The sequence below is a fragment of the Parasteatoda tepidariorum genome, chromosome 7 (genome assembly GCF_982258835.1).
Source record: "Parasteatoda tepidariorum strain Cologne lab strain chromosome 7, Ptep-v5.0, whole genome shotgun sequence".
In the NCBI taxonomy this organism is placed as follows: domain Eukaryota; kingdom Metazoa; phylum Arthropoda; class Arachnida; order Araneae; family Theridiidae; genus Parasteatoda; species Parasteatoda tepidariorum.
The window spans coordinates 50,442,286-50,462,485 of NC_141761.1; the positions used below are offsets into that span (position 1 = coordinate 50,442,286).

The 20,200-nt window shown below is 27.9% G+C and overlaps 1 protein-coding gene across 1 annotated transcript in view; it reads right to left on the bottom strand.

The window, feature by feature from the left end:
* The window catches only part of LOC107439317 (somatostatin receptor type 2), an 84,885-nt gene extending 73,404 nt beyond the window's left edge, over positions 1-11,481 (bottom strand). The window contains exon 1 of the mRNA XM_071183484.2: positions 11,334-11,481. The gene's annotated coding sequence lies outside the window, so the exon portion shown is untranslated. The remainder of the gene's footprint in view (positions 1-11,333) is intronic.
* Positions 11,482-20,200: the final 8,719 nt, after the last annotated feature.

The window sequence follows — 20,200 nt, forward strand, 5'->3', positions numbered from 1 at the left end:
AAAATATATTTGGTGAGATTTTAGCACGCTATGATAAAAGAAATTTTTAAAAAATGAACTTTCATTCAGCTATATAAAATTGTTTTATGCATGCCAATTTTTCTTCAGACAAAAAACGAAATCTTCTTTTCCACTTGACTGGAATTTCAGGAATGTTAAACTAATCTGTCATGTTTTTGCAACGGGTAAATAAAATAAAGAAAAATTTCCCTTTTTTTCCTAGCTCACATGCTATGCGTTCTATGACAAATCATTTGTAACACTTTTTCACTTTAAAAAGAATTTTGGCATCAAATAATATAGTTTCCGTTATCCGCTTGAATCGTTTCTTCAAATTGTATATGAAAAAAAAATATATGCGAATTCTTGAAACTTTTCAAAACTTTAAGATTTAAGCTGAAATAACGAATTGTTTTTAAACCTCTATATGTTACTATGCATGCAAATAATTTTAAAATAATAATAATAACTTTTAATGATGGAAAACTTGTAATCAATAAAAATATAATGAAAAATGTATTTAATCAAGTAATTTAACTTTTCGATACTAGAAAAATAACCATTTTATTACCACGTATATATCAATTGCCTTCGTGTATCTCTGTTCGGGTGGAATTTTGTAATCGATTTTAAACTAACTTCCCCACTAGCTACAAACTTCAAATTTGGCACATAGTTCAGAATTGGATGACAATACATGAAAATGAAGAGAAAAAAGACATACAAAGTAAAATTAAATTAAAATTAAAGACAAATTTATATTTTCGCTATTGTCCTTTGTTGTCGATTCGATTATTTCAAATTAGTGTCACATGTCCGTTGAAAAATTTTGTGTACAGTGAGAGAAAAATTAAGATTTTGGAAGTGAGTACAAAAGAAAAATCAAAGCAAAAAGTGATATTTTTAAAAACCACGTTTTTGTAGTGGATAATAATAATTAGAAAACAAAAATTTGAAAAACGAAAAACGTGGTGTGCACGAAATAAATAACAGTACATATACACATACATGTACACATTTTCTTACTCATACACATGCAAAACCACATACTCATCCACATATACATCCTCATGCACATGCATATACACAAACATATTCCACATACACATGCACATTCAGATTCAATTACAATTACAGATATACATACACATATTCTCATAAGCATACATACTCACACCAATATAACGTTACTGTTATGTATTTCATGCACCCCACTTTTTTCGTATTTCAAATTTTTGTTTTTTAATTATTATTCTCCACTACAAAAACGTGGTTTTTAAAAATAAAGAAACCACCTAATATACCTAAAATTGAATTTTTTGGATTACATTTAGACCTTATATTTCTTATAGACATACTGATTCATCAAATCTTCCCATTCTTCCATTTCTTGTCTCTCCTTCTCAAAAATAAAAATCTCTCTTTTGACGATTCAGTAATCCTTGATCCTTCGTTAATTTTGAGAATTATTTTGTCTTGAAATCATGCGATTTGTGACGTAATGGGAACTCTAATATACGACGAAAATGTTTATTCAACTCGAAACTTCTTCTTAGTGCATTGTGGAGGATTGTTAACTAGAATAGCGAAACTGGGAAGAAGACTAGGTGATCGAAAATAAGGAAATAAAATTAGCCTACAAGGCTGCATGGTGGTCAAAGAGTTTGCATTATACCAGGAAGATCCCAGGTTCAAATCCTGTTCAGGGCATGGGTCTAATTTATCTCTCTGTTCTATTTGTCTTTTTTGTGCTATTAAGGTTGACATAGCTATTTGGTGTTTCGAATTAAGTAATTATTAGGAAAGTTAGATACATCAATCAATATGAGAATTTTTTTTGGAAAGAAAATAGAATGGCGAAGTATTTCTTTACTTATGACGAAATTCGTTTTCTCGAATAAGTGATGACAGTTATATCGTCACTTTTACGATATGTTTGCTCGTAGCATATACCAAAAAACGGTTTCGACAAAAACGAAGAAAGATTCGTGAAATGTTTTAATTCATTTTTTACCGTGATCAATCTATGCTACAATAACTTCTGTTGAAACAATTCACCCAAAAGTTACAATTTAAAATTGTTCAGAAGCTACTAATTTTACTTAACTATCAGGAACGTCTTGGTTGACTAAAAAGCATTAAAATCAATTTTTAGGAAGCATTACAAAAATTCTTAGGATAATTGGAAAAAGCTAGTTTCCCTGAATAAATTAATCCAGACTTTCCATTAACCCAGTCTTAAGATATTGGAAATTGTATCTTCCAGTTTCAATTTCCAATATCTTAAGAGGAACTCTTCATTGCCGTTAGAATATTACTTTCGAACAAAAATGAAAATTCTACTTGAATAGGTTTTTTGATATTACAATAACGTTGCATTAAACTGGAATTTTTTCACAAATAAAGTCTCTGAGTTTAAAGTCACATTCTATCGAAAATTAGATTTATATGATCGGCATTGCTGTGTACCAAAGGGAAATCGAAAATCAATGTCTGTTTTTTAGTATGAGCCATTAAACATTGATTAATGTGAATTTAAGCAAACACAAAAAAAAATCGAAATATGGCGAAGCACTATTGTAAGAGACAGTAAAGAACACCAGACTTTGAGGATTAAAGAAAACATAGAAGAATTTAAAGACAATCATTAAAAACACCTTCAAATTTCGACCGCAATTAAACATGTCTTGATGGATTGCGTAGTCACCTTTTTTAAGAGTGATCAGTTAGATTTAAATTACGCTTTTGCTACTTTCTCTCACTTAAATATTTGTTTTTAACTCTCAGAATGTGCACTTTACAATCTGCTTTTTTCCTCAAAGATTCTTAAAATGTAAATTATGGGAGCTAATAAAGTAACACCCTGTTGAGGAAGATATGAGTTTCATTTAAATTAAAATCCATCTCTAGTTCGAACTGAGACTATAGTTATAGCTCTGCACTAATTTTACAAGGAAACTAATTATTGGTTAGACTCTGACTAAAGCCGGGCTAGCCCTGTTAGTTAAAATGTGCAGAGTTATAAACTAGTTTAAGTTAGCTAATAAGATAATACATCTTAGGCTGATTATATAAAATTTTCATTCAAAAACGTAGGCAAATATTAATATAAAAAAACATTTGAATGAGAACTACTAAGTTTGATACACTGTTAGAAATTTCTCGGAAAATAAGCCTTAATAACTATTTATTTAATTGCTATTTTACCATATTCCAACAAAACTGTCAAATAACTATAAATAAGATTGTAATCAAACTGTTTACTGTAAGAAAAACCGTTAATCAAGTGCTTTCACCTAATACAGTTAAACAATTTAGAATTTTATCGCGCCAACTGAGCCCACCTGATCAAGCCCTTTAGTTTTTTAACTGTGTACATGTCGGACAGAACTTCGAGACAGACATTCGAGGCCCAGCGTTGACATCACAATACTATTCTCTTCAATACAGGAAAATTTTTCAGTGTCCTGCACTCTCCAATGCCCATTACCTAACGAAAAGCCTAGATCCTATCTCCAGTTAAATTTCGTTTTTACGATTTTGAAACCATGCTTGTTGTAAATGGTTTAAAAAAAACGTATATTTTATCTTCAGTGTTTTATATAACCATACTAGCGGTAAGCGATTAAAAAGTGTAGAGGTAAAAAATTTCCATTACCATAAACTTTACGGTGAATCAGATGGACATATTGCTGCTGGTTATTTTACCATAATTTTAGACAAAAAATTCTAACAGTGCATGATGTCATCAAATAAAACGACTAAAATCTGCTTTTAGGTACTAGAAATATACATTTCTTCTTTGAATGAATTGCACATATAGAAAGGAAACAATATGTACTCACCTCTAAAATTGCGAAATTATCTTACATATTCTCGACTTTTACAAAACATTTTCCTCTTTTTTCTTGTCATATCGTTTTCAATTTTATTTATTGAAGACTTTTATAACAGCCATCTGCGTCTCTTGTCTCTTCGTGATTTCGTGAGAAAAATGTTGGATATATTTTCTATCTAGAGGCCATTCAATAAGCTTGGTTTTGTGTCTCAGATGGAGTGCAGTTTATTATAACAAGTTTCACGCACTACACATCATTTTGAAGAATATGAGATTTCATTGCGGAGATTCGTCTGAATTATTTTCATTTTAGAGATTTTATATTGCAACTTAGCTTAAAATATAACGGCAAGCTGTCAAGATGTATTTATATGATTTATGTGATATAGGATTCTCTTAAAGTGATTTCTTCGAAAACGATAAATTTAATACCATATTCTTTATATTTTATTGCACAGTTTGTATTCAAACGCTTCTTGATTTTGTATTATCTACCGATATTAGGAAAAGCTGTGAAGTAAATTTTTAAACATGGCACTATTTAGGATATATTTTTAGAGTAGTATTACATATTTATTTTTTTTCTCAAATTTTGTAAACAATAAATTGTTGTTAAAGTATAAAACGCAAGTTCTGTAAAAATGAGATTTTTAGTATTGCTGTTTTAAGTGTTTTTTTATGTGTGACATATGGCGGATGAAATTTATAGCATCAACTTTTGTCGAGTTCAATCGAGGATCTTTATTAGTTTAATATGACTGGTTGTATATTTAAGATATTAATATATTATCTATTTTTATAATGAAGAGTTGGTGTTTTTGTGTTTCTGTTAAAATTCCATGAACGTTAGTGTTAGAGTCACAGAATTTCGACAGAGGAAAAATGGAAAATTCGAATCTTAAAAAATTTCCAACTACGTTTTTCTTACGTCCTTCTTGCGTTTTCATTATTTAAAAGATAATATCAGTGGCATTTCCTAGATTTTCGCCATACTTTAAGATATGTTTATGAAATTACCGAATTTTGCCACGCATTATAAAACAACACTTTTTTGTTATTTATACCAAACTCCTCAACAAAACGCTTTGGTAAAAATTTTTCAGCTTTTTGGCGTTCCCCTATTGCCAGAAACATGGAAAATTTTATCTTATTATGGTAGCTTTGACCATACTTTTTTCTCTGGTTATATAACAATAAAGTTCAAGATGTAGAAAAAGCATGGAAAAAATTACAGAACAATTAAAAAAGGGAAAAAGAAAATAATAAAATAATTCAAATAAAATAATAATTCAAAGAATGTGTCAATCATATTTTATAATTTAAATACATTACTTTTTTTAACCTAGTTAATTCTAGTTGAAACTTTTGTGTTAAGTTTTGCAGCCATTGCGTGTTCGAATAAATGAGGTAATATGATATATTCTCTTTTTTTTAAGGAGCAACAATGTAAAGATTAACATATAGCAGCGTATGCATATTGATTTTCTATAGTTATTCTTTCTAAATCTTATTATTAAACTTCAATGTAGAGGTAAACATAATTGAAATATATCTGTATATTGATTTTTTGACAAAGAAAATATTGTCATACTTTTCTTTAAGAAATTCTTTAGGGAAGTTAATAATGAAATGGAAAGGAATGTAGAAACATAAAAATCTATTGAAATGGTGACCAGATCAGACATTCTTATTGGACAGAATAATCACGTGGTAACATTGCAGCAAACAAGACACCTGTAAATTGTATCATTTTTTTGTCATGATATGTAGGAGACTGATAAAATTTACTACTGAAGACAAAACCACATTACATATATTTCAAAGATTTAAATTTGAAATAACTGAAATATTATCACCTGCCATTTTTGATTTTGCTTGAAATGAAAGATTAGAAGTAGTTATTTGTTTATTTTTATTATTTTTCAAGGAAATTCGCATTAATATTAGAATATAAATATTATTCTTTTGTAAATATGATTTTTCATGTGGTTGCAATAACCGATGTAAAAAAGAAAAATAAATTAATATGTATCTGTAATAAAGAAAATTGCAACCAAATTAGAGTTCACTAACTATACAACAAAACTGCATTAGTTTCAAAGATTGTTATAGTTATTCTTGTCTGTTTCTTAATATAATTACTTTGCACTTTCGTCAAAAACATTCAGGCAAATACTCAAAATTCTAAAAGTTTGGGTGCTTAACAACTGTTTAAAGTTCCGAGTAATTTTGGATGAATTAAACATTCACTGTATGAAACCTTTGGATTAAATTACTGTTTAAAGTACCACAGTTTATGTGCATCATCTGTAAAATCCATTTTAGCGTAAAATATTATACTTACAGTAATTAGGGTTTCAGTAGTTTTACTAAAAAATGGTGTGTATCAGAGTTTTTGCCCCGTAACACATTCTGGTAAGAATGGATTTTACGGTAAAAAGTTTCGTCACACGAAGTTAATCGTAATTTGATCCGGAATTGTCATACAAAGCAGTTAACCTGTTATGCAAGAGAAATTAGTAAGTGATAGTCGTGAAGTTTTTAAATATGCTATGAAGATTGGGAAATAAAACAGGGACCCTGTTTAAATATTATTCCAATAGTATTAAAAACTCTTCTTCCTAGTATTAAAAAATCTTCGAGCCTAAGACTGTATTATTATAATAAAAATATAACTATATTTTAAAAGAAATAAAAATTATTGCTGTACAAGTTTGGAGGTTGGTGCACAGACTTAGCAGAGGTCAGAGCTTCTTTGCTCATCAAAATATTTTCTTAGTCAGTTTATTTTATCGATTTTTGCAAATCAGCGATATAATTTAAAATATTTTGACTCATTCCTAATCTTAAATATTACATGACCTTGATATAATTGTAGTTAATTTAGTGGATCATAACTAATTTTATGCTTATTAATGCTGGTAAAACTTAAGAAACGTACTTGATACATTTTTTAAAAAAATCTGCGTAACACAAAATTCGTCGAAAGTTATTTATGTACAAAATTAAGAAAATAGGGGAAAAAAACTGTATTGGCATGCCATCAATATCACTTTCAAATGTAAGTGATAAATAATGATACTCAGTATTTATTTTGAGCAGTAAATGCTTATTTTACGAGCTGAAATTCACCACCAAATGTTGAGTTTCCAGATTTGAGTTTTTTTATAGCTTATGTATTAACGAAACCTTCAATTCTAAAGTATCATATTCTGACAATAATTTTATCCATTTAAATTATAAAATAATCAAATCAAGCATTTACATCATTTTAATTTCCATAATGCTAGTTAATAAGTTCAGTTTCAATCACAATTTTTTGTTATCAAAGAAACAATATAAATCTAGTACAAAAAAAAATTAACAACAAAAAATAAGCACAATAAAACAGTATAAAGCAACAGTAATACATAGTAGTAAGCATAAGTTTTAAAACGATATGATTTTTTGTTCTACTTTTTCTTAATGCAAAATTTCTTAATGGTGTAAATAAGTAATTTTTAGCTTTAATCATCTTATACAGTAAGAAAATAATTACAGGCTTGAATTTTATTTAAGCGAACACCAAATAAAAGTTTTAAAAATTGAAATCAAAAGTTTTGAAATAATAAACACAATTAATTTTTTTATACTCAACTTACGTAATATTTACTCCTATACCTCAGTGATTGGAATAGAGGAATTACCCGCAAAATATGATGGTTTGAATCCAGTTCCTGTCTTTAAAATAATGGTTAGGTATTTTTTCTTTCTATACAAGCAGTATGCTAATGGTTTCTAGCTTTCAATAACTTTGCGCTGATATTCAAATTTGCTTGACGTATTCTCACTTACCTGAAATGTTCTAGAAGATCAAGAAAAACGATTCAACGTTAAGACGCGTTAAAACGAAGAAAGAAGGCTGCTGACTAAACAGAAGCACTAATCAAAAATTCTAGGAGATGACCACCGAACATGAACTTACAGTGAGTTTACGCATCATAAGACGTCGCCTGAATGAAGCTGAATTGTGTACATGCGTTCCTTTAGAAAAACCTCTCATCCGGGCAATGATAAGAATGATTTGATTGAAATTTTCAATGGAGCACGCAGCATGGGCAACTAAAGACTGAAAGAAAGTCTTTTGAAGTGATAAGAATTTTCAATTTGTTTGCAAGTGATAGTCAACATTTTATTTGTCATCCAAAGGATATCAGACTGGATCCTCTGTACCAACGACCAGCAGCGAAACACGGAAAGCGATGCCTTCCTGTCATAATGGCATCGCCCCACTTGGATACAGAGATGGGACAATGGAGCAATATGTTAAAAAAATATTTGAGGTTCACATGCTACCTTATGCTCGTAAGAAGATGCATCATGGATGGATGTTTCAGCAGGATAATGCTCCCAAGCACACCCTAAAACTCAGACAAGTTGATTTAAAGGTAAGAAGGTTGAAACTTTAAATTAGTAGAGTTAATTGCCTGACCATAATCAAATGGAAAACAATCAGGAATTGATCGGAAGACGAGTCGGGTCACTGAAGCATTTTTCAAAGTCTGAACTCTTTATGAATCTTCAGTCGGAATGGATGAAAATCCTTTAATACACGCTAGAAGTTATTTCATGTCCAGACAGTATGTCACTGTCATCGGAGCAAAATGATATGCAACGATATATTATTCGTTTTTTATATTTTTTTACTTTCAGACAATTTCCTAAAGATTATTAATTTAAAGTTTGGAAAAACTGCATCACCTCAAACTTTTGATTTCTAAGTATCAAAATCTCGTTCGGTGTTTGTTGAATTTAAAATTTTTAAGTCTATTATTAGTTGTTCCCCGTGTATGATGACTAAAGCTACAAATTTCTAGTTTACATCATAACGAAACTTTACTTACAGATCGTCTCAAAACATTTACTCATTTGCTGTAAGAAACATGTGCTCATTTATAGTATAAGCTGTATCAAATATTAAAAAATATTCATCGTCAATAAGTAGTGTAAAAAAGTAGAAATCGCATAAAAATAATTATTTTGGCAGAAAAAACTTAAGCAATTAAATTGATTAAAACTTTAATCTTCAAACAAATGTGACATGTCTTTTGAAAGATCTTGAGAAGCTACATTTCACTAAAAGTATCTTTAAGAAAGTTTCTCTTTATTTATTTTTTACTGTGCAAGTGTTACACATTATCGTAACAGTAATTTTGGCGAACATGTCCCGTAAACACATAAAATATATTTCATAAACGACGTCGCAAACATCGATTTATTAAATAAGTTACTGACAGCTACAGAAATAACAGTTTCATTGCAATAATAAAACGTTTTAATATTGATTAAAAAGTAATGTTTTAAGTTTAAAAATAAAATTCCAGACAATTTTCGACACAGTCTTGATTCATATGGGGAGAATTTAAGAAGAAATAATGTCCCTTATTGAAAATTTATTAATTATTTCCTGATTCGAATTGGTTAGCTGAGGTAAATTTTAGTTGTTCCATCACATGAGTCTTTAAACAAGAAGATAAAACACAAATTATACAGATTTCTACACACTCGATTTCGGGCGTTAGACGACTGCGTCTTAAAATTCTGTTTGCAATCCAGTTGATTGATATTTTAACTGCACTTTTGAGCCTGAATCTAATGTGAGTGTAAGATTTAATCATCTTTTGACTTCTATCAGCAAAATTTATTAATATTTTACCGCAAAACAGAATTTACTGTCAATAAAAATTTTGAGCTTTTTCCTAAATAACTAGCTGGCTAGAAGTACAATTGCACCTTAGTGTTTGAAAGCAATAAAATGTTCATTTTCTGAATTCTAGAAGTAAAAACGATTCTGATATTATCGCATAAGTTAGTTCATCATCAGTGAAAATTACAACTTTTTTTTAAATTACAAAGGAAAAATCAAATTTCAACAGGTTCTCAGTGCCAGCTGACGGCATCATTTTTAATATATATATATATATATATATATATATATATATATATATATATATATATATATATATATATATATTACAATAAAGACAAGACATAAGGACAGGAATAAGGGAAGATAAGAAAAAAAGGGAAGAAAATTAAGAAAAATGATGAGTTTTATATACTGCGCTTAAGCTGCAAGTATATAGAACTCATAAAATAAGTTAAAAATGTTGAGAAAACATGGAGAAAAATGTAATAAAGATTTGTGAAAAAATAAAAATAAAAAAATATTAAAAAAAAATATTATTCAAAACAGCGAAATACCGAAAGCAAAATAATGAAAAGATATAATATCGTCATCAGCTCACCCGATTATATCCGCAAAAAAGAGTGTTTTCTAATATTGTATTCACATAGCTAAAGCAAAATACATCAATACTCACACTTTTGGTATACTTCACTCTTATTTTTCTTTTTAATATCCAAACTTCTCAAAAAAGATTTATGATTATTTTCCTTAATTGAGATTACAGAGTCATTTCTTGGAAGATGTAAGGAATAAAATCTCTATCAAACCAAAAATAATTTTTAAAAAAAACGAACTAATTTGTATAAATTCTTAAATTAATACGTATAACTTTACTTAATACTTCTCTAATTATATCCAATAATATTTTAGTACAAAACTCGAATTTTTTTTCACATTTACTAATCAAAGCTCTGATAAAATTTATTATCACTGCTTAACATATTTTAATAACAATATTCATAATTTTTTTAAATACTATTTCTAAGTAATTATTATGAAATATTATTCCTAAATAAATATAACGTAATAATATTGCTTAATAATTGCTACCGATTTATTAGTAAAGAATAAGACGGAATTCAGTTAAATACCAAATAAAGATTAGATTTGCATAAAAAAACAAATGAATAAAAACAATTATTTAATTATTTTAAATTATTCTTGGTGAACAAGCTTTTTTTAGTCATTTATACTTGTCAATTGTATATTTAGTGCGTTTTAAATGTACTTGGAATTAAATAAACGAAAAAACTAAACATAATTGAAATATGTTTTTGCACATAATTTGTTTTTCAATACAGATAAGAAAATATATATTAATTATAATTTAAGAATTCGAAGTTGCTTTTGTTGTGATATAGTTCCTTTTCGTTATTTATCAGACTATTTTATTGAATGAATAACAATTTACATTTAAGGACTTAACAACACTAAATTCATATTTTAAAATTACTCAGTTTAAAAAAAAATATTTTCTCCCTAAATCAAAGATTTAAAAATATTGACACCCTTAAATCAGTGCTTTTTTTAAAAAAAAATTCTGATGATATTATCACAATTACATCATACTTATTCCTAAACCTGATTATTTCTAAGTGATTGTACTCGAAATGTCAATTTGAAAAGATAAATGCTTCTTATATATAGCATTACATATAGCACTCAGATATTTTCATTAAACTATTTAAATAGTTTAATAAATATAGGAATTTAAAGCAATATTTGTCAGGAAAGGCAGAGAGAATATCGATGAAGATTAAAATTTACCTTAGGAGAAGCAACAGGATAAAAACCAACTGTCAGATCTGTTTCCTTGAAGTCGCAACAGCAGAAACGAGACAAGCGGGAAAAAGAAGAAAGAACCGCTCCCAGGAAAAGTCGGGAGAAGGAGAAGTTTGCAAGAGAATCTGTGAACTCAGAAGCATCATTCCACTAAAATAGAACTGAACAGCGACATCTGATGAGGAATTCGAGAACTACATTGAATGAATCTTTAATGAAAAATCTGTGTGAACGGTTTTCGGGAATTTCCGTAAACACCCTGAAACTAATTTTACATTTCAATGAATGTGATGATGCTTCTTAAAATAGTACGGATGTGAATCTTAAATAAAAGAGTGTTATCTGAAAAATAATTTCAATTCTCATCTCAATGTGTGCTGAAACGTAACTTTCCATTCAGATTTTCCTTTTTTTTACGAATCTCTTACTAATTTCTTTTACTATTATTATTATGTAATATATTTCTGAAACTATATATCTTTCCAATTAATTCTGATTTGACTTTCTAAATACATTATTCAATAAAATAATCAACTCAAATTGAAAATCAAAAAACCCTTTGAAAATATAAGTTAAAAGTAGTGTTTTATATTAGTAAGAAAAAAAAATTAACGAATGCAAAAAATATAGATTTGCAGTTAACATATAGTCAAAATACATTACTGATAAGTCAATACAGAATATCGATTTTTTAACGCTCTGTTGTTAATAAGTATTTAACAATAATCAACGCTTGTATTTTAGAGTTGGTAATTAAGTAATGTGTAGGTAAAGTTTCTTTAATGTTCTTCTAAGATAAATAATTAAGTATAAGTTTGTTAAGATAAACTAACATTGGTAATTTTTTTACTTAAAAAAAACCAACAATTCCCAAATTATAACATGCACCTTTTCATATTAATGAATGCATTTTACTAATTAATAAAATATTTTCACTGCACTGATATTAGTTTTTTAAATACTTTTCTTATATAAAATTTACAAAACATTACTCGGAAATTTTGGGTACATAAATAGTTTCTTTCAAAAGATTAGAATATTTTTTATTTAGTGCTTTTACTCATTGTGCTTGTCCTAAATTTTGCATAGCATTAGTTCTAGTTCCGAGTTAAATATAATAAAGGCACACGTTTATATATATATATATATATATATATATATATATATATATATATATATATATATATATATATATATATATATATATATATATATATATATATATATATATATCATATGTGTGATTAAATTTATTTTTGTCCCTCTAGCACGGAATTTTTTTTCAGTATGACTTGATAGTCAATAAAGGAAAGATTGATTATTACCAAAGTGAAAATACATTTTATTAATTGAAGTAATGTTTTGAGGCATTGTATATGTATATATAATATTGAATTATTATTGAAGCAATATTTTTAACCAGTAAAAAACCAGTAAAATTGCATTGTATCTTTCAACCTTAAGAACTTAAAAGAACTTAACTTTAAAACCATTTTTCATTTTTTGATAGTTAAACAAAACTTCTTGCTTATTATTATGACAATAATATTTTAGGAATATTTTATGAAGAGTAATAATAATCAAAATTTCACCTGATTTAAATATAAACTTCGAAAAAAATATTTTATTAAAAAGAAATGTATGTTTTCAATACGCAAGGTATTTATTATAATTATTATTTATTTTCAAATCCTTTTGAAATGATATCACTTGTGTTATCTCATTTTTTTGTAAATTTAGGACATTCTTTCTCGTTGTATCTGTTTTTAAAAATCTTTCGGTTATAAAAACTTACATTAGTAGTGAATTTGCTTTCGGTTAAATAGTGATATAACGCAAATATTCTGTGCTAAGTCACAGATTGAGTTATTTTTACTAAGTTGAACTTTGCTTCAACTAAGAAAAAGTATTTTGAAGCTATGTTGAACCATAGTCTTAAATAATCAAAAAATCCTAATTTGGTACAAGGCTGAACCATAATCTTCATTGTTTTATATAAATAAGTGTTTCGTACTTTATAAGAACAAAAGAATAACGTTTTATAAGAGAAAAAACTATGTATATATATGTTACGATGAAACACCGAAATCTGGAGAATGTCGACATTCACCGGTGAATCTCAACATTCACGTAGTCGCTTGGTGTATGTCCGAAATATTTGCTAAATACCCTTATTTCTGACTCTCACCGGTGAATGTCAACAATCACAGTCGCTTTGGTGAATGTCCGAAATATTTGTTATATCCAATTTTATATTAATTAATTCGTCAATATTATTATATTTATTTGATATATTTATATTTATTCTATATTTTAATACTTACTGACGATAGATTAGAAGAAGCATCAGTGTTTGGAGTATCGGGCAAATATATACCGGGAAATGGCACTTGACCTTAAAAAAACATCAGTGTAGGGTATACCGGGCAAATGTATACCGGGCATTGGCACTTAACCTTAAAAAAACATCAGTGTATGGTTAAAATATCGAATAAATGTAATTATATCCACGTATAAATTCATATAAAATCAAATGTAATAAATATTTCGGACATTCACCAAAGCACATCTGTGATTGTCGACATACACCAGTGAGGGTCCGAATGTACAAGAATGTAATGAAATATTCGACCTTGCACCGACGTATTTGGTGTTTGTCGACATTCACCGGTGAAAGTCAACAACCACCGATTTCGGTCTTTCACCGTGACATACACACATATACAACACATATATTTCGATAACAGAGATTGTTTTATAATATATTATCAAGGATAAATTTGTTATCAAAACATAATTAAAGTTGGGTAAATACTATTTTTTATTAATATTAGTTACACACGCTTACTAATATCTTTTGTATCAGAAACATATAAATATAGACCTTAACAAAGGGGCGAAAAATTATAAGTCTCAATTTTTTAAATGAGAATGCAAATTTTCAAATAATTTTATTATGGAAATAAAAAGGTAGTTGGTTTAAACTGATTACAAAAATAAAAATATCTTGTTAAAAAAATAACACATATACCAGTTGTTAACGTTAACATACGTTATTAATAATATAATTAATAACATAATTAATTAACAAGTGTAACATATTTAACGTGTATAATATTAATACTTTTCAGAAAGTAATAGATATATAATTAGCTTACAGATTCGAATGTAATATAATTATCACAAATTCATATATTATAACATATGAAGTCCATTAAAAACTAAATGTTATACTAATATAAAAATTAACATATTTATCTCCTGATAATCCTGATGGACCTAAAAATAGAGATTCAGGTATGAAGGTTCAGATATCAAAAGTGATCCAAAACTAATTGCTTCAAATTAATGCTTGTTCAAAAATTGCAAAAGAAACCAGCTCCAAAATGTACTCATGAATTTTCAAACAAATATGAATACCGAGTTCATGTAACAATAAACACCGAGTTATTACCTAACTATTACGGTTAATATATAATACTGTTGTTGTTGCTTCTTATGTCACGTTTCAATACTAACAAGCCTCCTGGATGAAACCAAGTGAGTATAAAGCAGTGGTTGCGTTTCATTTTTTTCTGTGACTGCTTCTATGACCAAGAAAACGACTTCACCCACACACATGTCACGGCCCGATTTAAAGGGTGGACCCATTCACACATCCATTCATTCATCCACAAATCGTAATTTTGACCTGAACAAGAGAATGATCAATCTCCAATTCAGTACCCTCAGAGGTACTTGATACTTTTAAATACTGAATACGAAATACCAGAAACACAGACCCTCACACTATTAGATATTGTTATTATATTTCGACTAAACAGAGTTATAGTTTAAACTAAAAAATGAGGTACTTATTCATTTAAAATACATAGTTCTACAGTTTCGCCAGTTCTATGAAAAACTTCCTTTTAATCAAATTCGCATTATTTTTTTTCAGTTATAAAGTACTTTGGAAGAATGCTAATGCTTTTTTTAAGCTTCTTATTCACAAATTTACTTGTTATCTTTTTGTACTTGTGATAATAAGGTATAACTCAAAAACTAAATTGTATGATTTATTAAAGTATAAACATGGAAACAAATAAGAAAAGAATAGAAAAATAAAAAAGAAAAAATATAGTGTTAATCAAAAATGACCAAGCATTTACAAAATTTACTTGAAACACGCGTCTTACATTATCTAGTTGAACATAAAAGGCAGCATATCAAAAATGCATATTTTTGTATGACCATAATTGGGATAAACATAATATAATACCATTATATTGCATTTATTCTTGTCAAACGGAGTATAAATTTTCTATTATAATGTTAAAAGAATATTTACATAATCCTATAGTGGCATTACATTATAGGAAAGATAGATTTATTTAGTTACATTTACTTAGTTGCATTTGTGCAGTTAGAATGCAAGCTTATTTCTAAAAACAATTTATGCTATTGGCTATAAATTTGAACTTTCTATATTTATTCTCGCCATTATTTTTAAGTAGAAGTGCAGTCTATCTATTTTAAAGATTTATATTGAGCAACATCAATATACTTAATATTTTATTATGAATATTATAAATAGTAATAAATAATAATAGAAAAAATACATATATTTTGCGTTGAATAGCATAAATATACGAAGAATAAAATGCCATCGACATATACTTGAGTGCAATTTCGCATGCTTCAATTTTCATTTGTTACTCGCCAGAAAAACTTTCTCCCACAAGTATTACAGAATTCATGGAGTTTGAAACTTGAGTAATATTATTTTTAGTTTAATTTAAAGAAATTTTGTAAAAGAAATAAGCAAATTACATAAAATATATGTACTTGAAGAAAATTCGGCTAATTGTAATGTATCATCAGTGGCATTCTAAATTATAATGTTAAGATAAACTAAAGAAGAAGAACAAAAAACAATTAGCTTCTAAATAAGTTGTATCGAAAGATGTATTGATAATAAAGATCAGGATACCTTTTTTATTAGGATACTTTTTAAGTTTGCCAAAAAAAATTATAAGATGTAATTTAGTGTAAAAAGCAAATTAGTTATACAACGAGACTTTTAAATAAAATGTAACTTAGTTAGATACATTGTTTGATTTATCAACAGAGGGGATTTTATATCACTTTGTGTTTTGACGTTGAAGAGGATTATTGTTTAGGGAAATGAAATTTTATTTTTCCTATTTTTGTGTTAGTATTTGTGTTGTTTTGCTTTATTCAGGTCAAACAAGCCATGAGATTATAAATCGTACCAAGTCAAACTTCCATGTATGACGTTAAGTTCTGTCTGTAAATGTATTTAGTAAAATTAGGGAAAAGAAGTTTTTTTAAGTGGGAAGTTTTTTCAAGTGGGGAAGTTCTAGTGGGCTGCTCCCCCTGCTCGCTCACGCTCGCCAACCCTCGAAAATTGCTACGCAATCTTATACGGTTTGCTTCGCAAACCAAGCTCGCTTCGCTCGCTGCTAACTTCGGTACATTGCAAATGCACAAAATTCTAAGAATTCAAAACAATCATTCAAATCAATATAATAACTTTCTTTTTAAAAAAAAAATTGCATATTTTTAGTAAATACTAAGTCATTAAAATAAACTTGAATTCAATGTAACTCGTTAAACCTATTAGAAATGTGCTATAGTATAAAATCTTGAAGCGTAACTGCACGACTGAGACTCATTTTTTAATGAATAACTATTAACAATAATAAAACAAATAAATTCGTGATATAAATCAAAAATTGTCAAATAAATTCGTAATATATAAATTCGTGAAAAAAAGCGCTTTCAACAAAATACTAAAATATAGATCTATCGACAAAGACAACTCACTTCTGCCTAGCTTAATAGTATGAGACTGCCGCAGCTGATAGGGTGAATTTGGGAAGAGATCACGTTTGGTAAGAATGCTCTCTCTGGTTATTTCAGTTTCCGTTTTTAAAAGCACTATATGTTGGGCCACCTCAACTAGATTTGGCATGTGACATTTTTAGCGACAATCATTGGTCGATTTTCGACCGTTGCCATTCGTGGAGGTGTAATGAGGCTTTTTTTGTCTCCGTGTAAGAGAAATATATATATATATATATAGATATTTGTAGTGAAACATGCATTACTACTTTAAATTTTTTCTCCGAATACTAAATATATTCATTTTTTAATTCCCTTAAAAAATTTTAAAACTTTTCTAGTTTAAAATACATTTCAGTAGAATGTTAAATGACAAAACTTCAATAAGCACCATCAACAAAAAATTTTTATTACTCTAAACATACAACGAAAATTCAGCAATTCCAAAGGTATTGTCTCGTAAAATTCCTATTGTATCATAGATTGGAATGAAATGTGCATGTTTAGTTCGAACAAAAATGTCTTCTGCACTGTACAGAATATGAAAACGCCGATACTCAACTGGAAACTAAAAGTTCCATTTAAGTGGTGAAACGTTTTTGCTGCCCTAGTTTTTCAAATGATAAAAAAATTGTTTTTATGCTGCGTTAAAATGGTTGTCACGGCTTCTATTCGTGGATGAAGGCTTTATTTCCAATATATGTAAGTTCTCGAAAACATTTTTATGGATCCCGAAAAACATCTGCTTTTCTTTTAAATACAAGATAGAGACAGTTTCATTTTTAAGTTCAACATTTTCAGTTTATTCTGAATTTTTATTTAGAAGAAAATGGTACATTTGGTTTTTAAAAACATTTTATTAAATTCCTTAAAAAAGAAGAGCTAAATTAAATGGATAATTACTCATAACCTCAATTTTTCTTTAAATTCAAGTTTTTCAATGCCATAATTTAAAAGTTAAACTAAATCACATATGGAAAATTTTAATCAATACTAATTTGTAAAAGTAATATAAATTTAATTGAGATAAGAATTTTGTGAACTTTTAATTTTATTATTTTATATTATTTTATTTAAATTGCTAAACATTGAATTGAAACTTTATTACATTTTTTGTTCAATTTAAATCATTATATTGTAATTTTGAAGTCGCACAAAAAACTATGATATTTCGTCATCTGGTACTATGAGTGAAGTACTTTGCACAACTAAATAAGATTCCTTTCACAACACTTAAATATTAACTTTATTTTATTCATATATAGAGAGAACAGTCGGCAAATAATTCTGTTAGATAGAAAAACATTTCGCTGAAAAAGAACGAATTCTAAAAGAAATAAATATAAACAACTTAAAGAATAAAAATGCTGTTGCCAGCCATAGAATTTAGTATTGAGTATAGTTAAGTGCGGCGAGCTCTCTGCTTATCGCTTATAGTTCTGCGTTTCAATAGGTAAGGCTTAATTTAGGTTGGAGCTGGGTAGATAGCGCAAGGTTGGAGAGAACTGCTAGAATCTGTTAGTTGCTTGGAAGAATTTTAAGAGGGATTGGATTTTGGTCCGGGAGTTGAGAGACAAGTTAACCAGATCAGTGAAAGCTGGGCTCTGCAGGGATAATGATTGATAGAATTTTTGAAAGTTAACTTAGAAATGACAAACCAAACGATGTGAACAAAATGACGTAGAAAGCGCAACTAGATCAAAATTATACAAGCGCAACTAGATCAAAATTATACAAGCGCAACTAGATCAAAATTATACAAGCGCAACTAGATCAAAATTATGATACCTGAGCGCTTGACGTAACAATGAGAGAACTCACAACTCTAGTTGAGACATGGTAGTTTGATTTGTAACGCAACATTTTACAAGCCATATAATGCTCATACTCACTATCCTTAAATGTATCATCAGGGCTAGTGCAAACTTCCCGTTCTGACTTAAACCAATGTCGCTAAAAGTAGAACTTCCCACTCCCAGCAATACATACATTTTTATTATCAAATAGTCGTATAGTTAGGAACTTCTATCAAATGAATAAATTATCATGTGCAATTTTCACTTAATTAAACTAGATATTTTTGCTACCGTTTAGGTCAACTCGCATTTACGCTATTTGCTACTCTTCACTGCGGGGTATGGCATTTCGGAGATGTCATTTTTATGATTAGTTAGAAAAATACAGAAATCTGTACTGGATTTTCAGTTTAACTCATAATTTTTACTCATCAGGGATGATTGAAGCTAAATTCATAAATGTTTTTATTTCATAACGGTGGCTCCCAAAATAAGAATTAAAAATGCTAATTAATATTATGATTGATTTTTTTTTTAAAAATATATTATCCATAACATCCTTTAAATAAATTTTAAATTGAAATACAAAGAAAAGTTAATTTATTACAAAAATGAAAAAGGAATAAAAAATTTTCCAACCTTCTTGATACTTCTAATTGGTTATCTTTCAAAAACTAAAATCTAAATCGATCCTTGCAAACCTAGAACTGTTGTGGTGTTTTATTGTTAACTCAAATCTAATGAGATCATCATACTTTTATCGCACTTTTTTAGTTCAAAATTATCGTAATAAACATGCGAAAATAAGTATTTTTAGTGGATAAAATCTTTTTTAGAAGCAAGAAATTTTATAATTAAAAAACAGTAGAACATTGTGCCTGTATACAACATATGAACATAAGAACATACATCAATTTACGAGAACAAAAACAGGGGACTCTGCAGTCTGATAATTGTAAATTACTGTAATGGTAACAATTATTGTTACAAAATACTCAAGAAGTGTTAAGTTAAATTCAGAAATATATTCCATTTTGGAGCCATGAAAAACTATTTATGTTATGAATTGTTGATCCACTTAGTTATTCCACAAAAAAAAAATCAAAAAATTATTTTTATACTTTAAAGTAAAACTTACTTTATGATATAATTTTTGTTATATTAAGGATGTTATAGCTATTAACTAATGAATAATATCTAATATTAAAT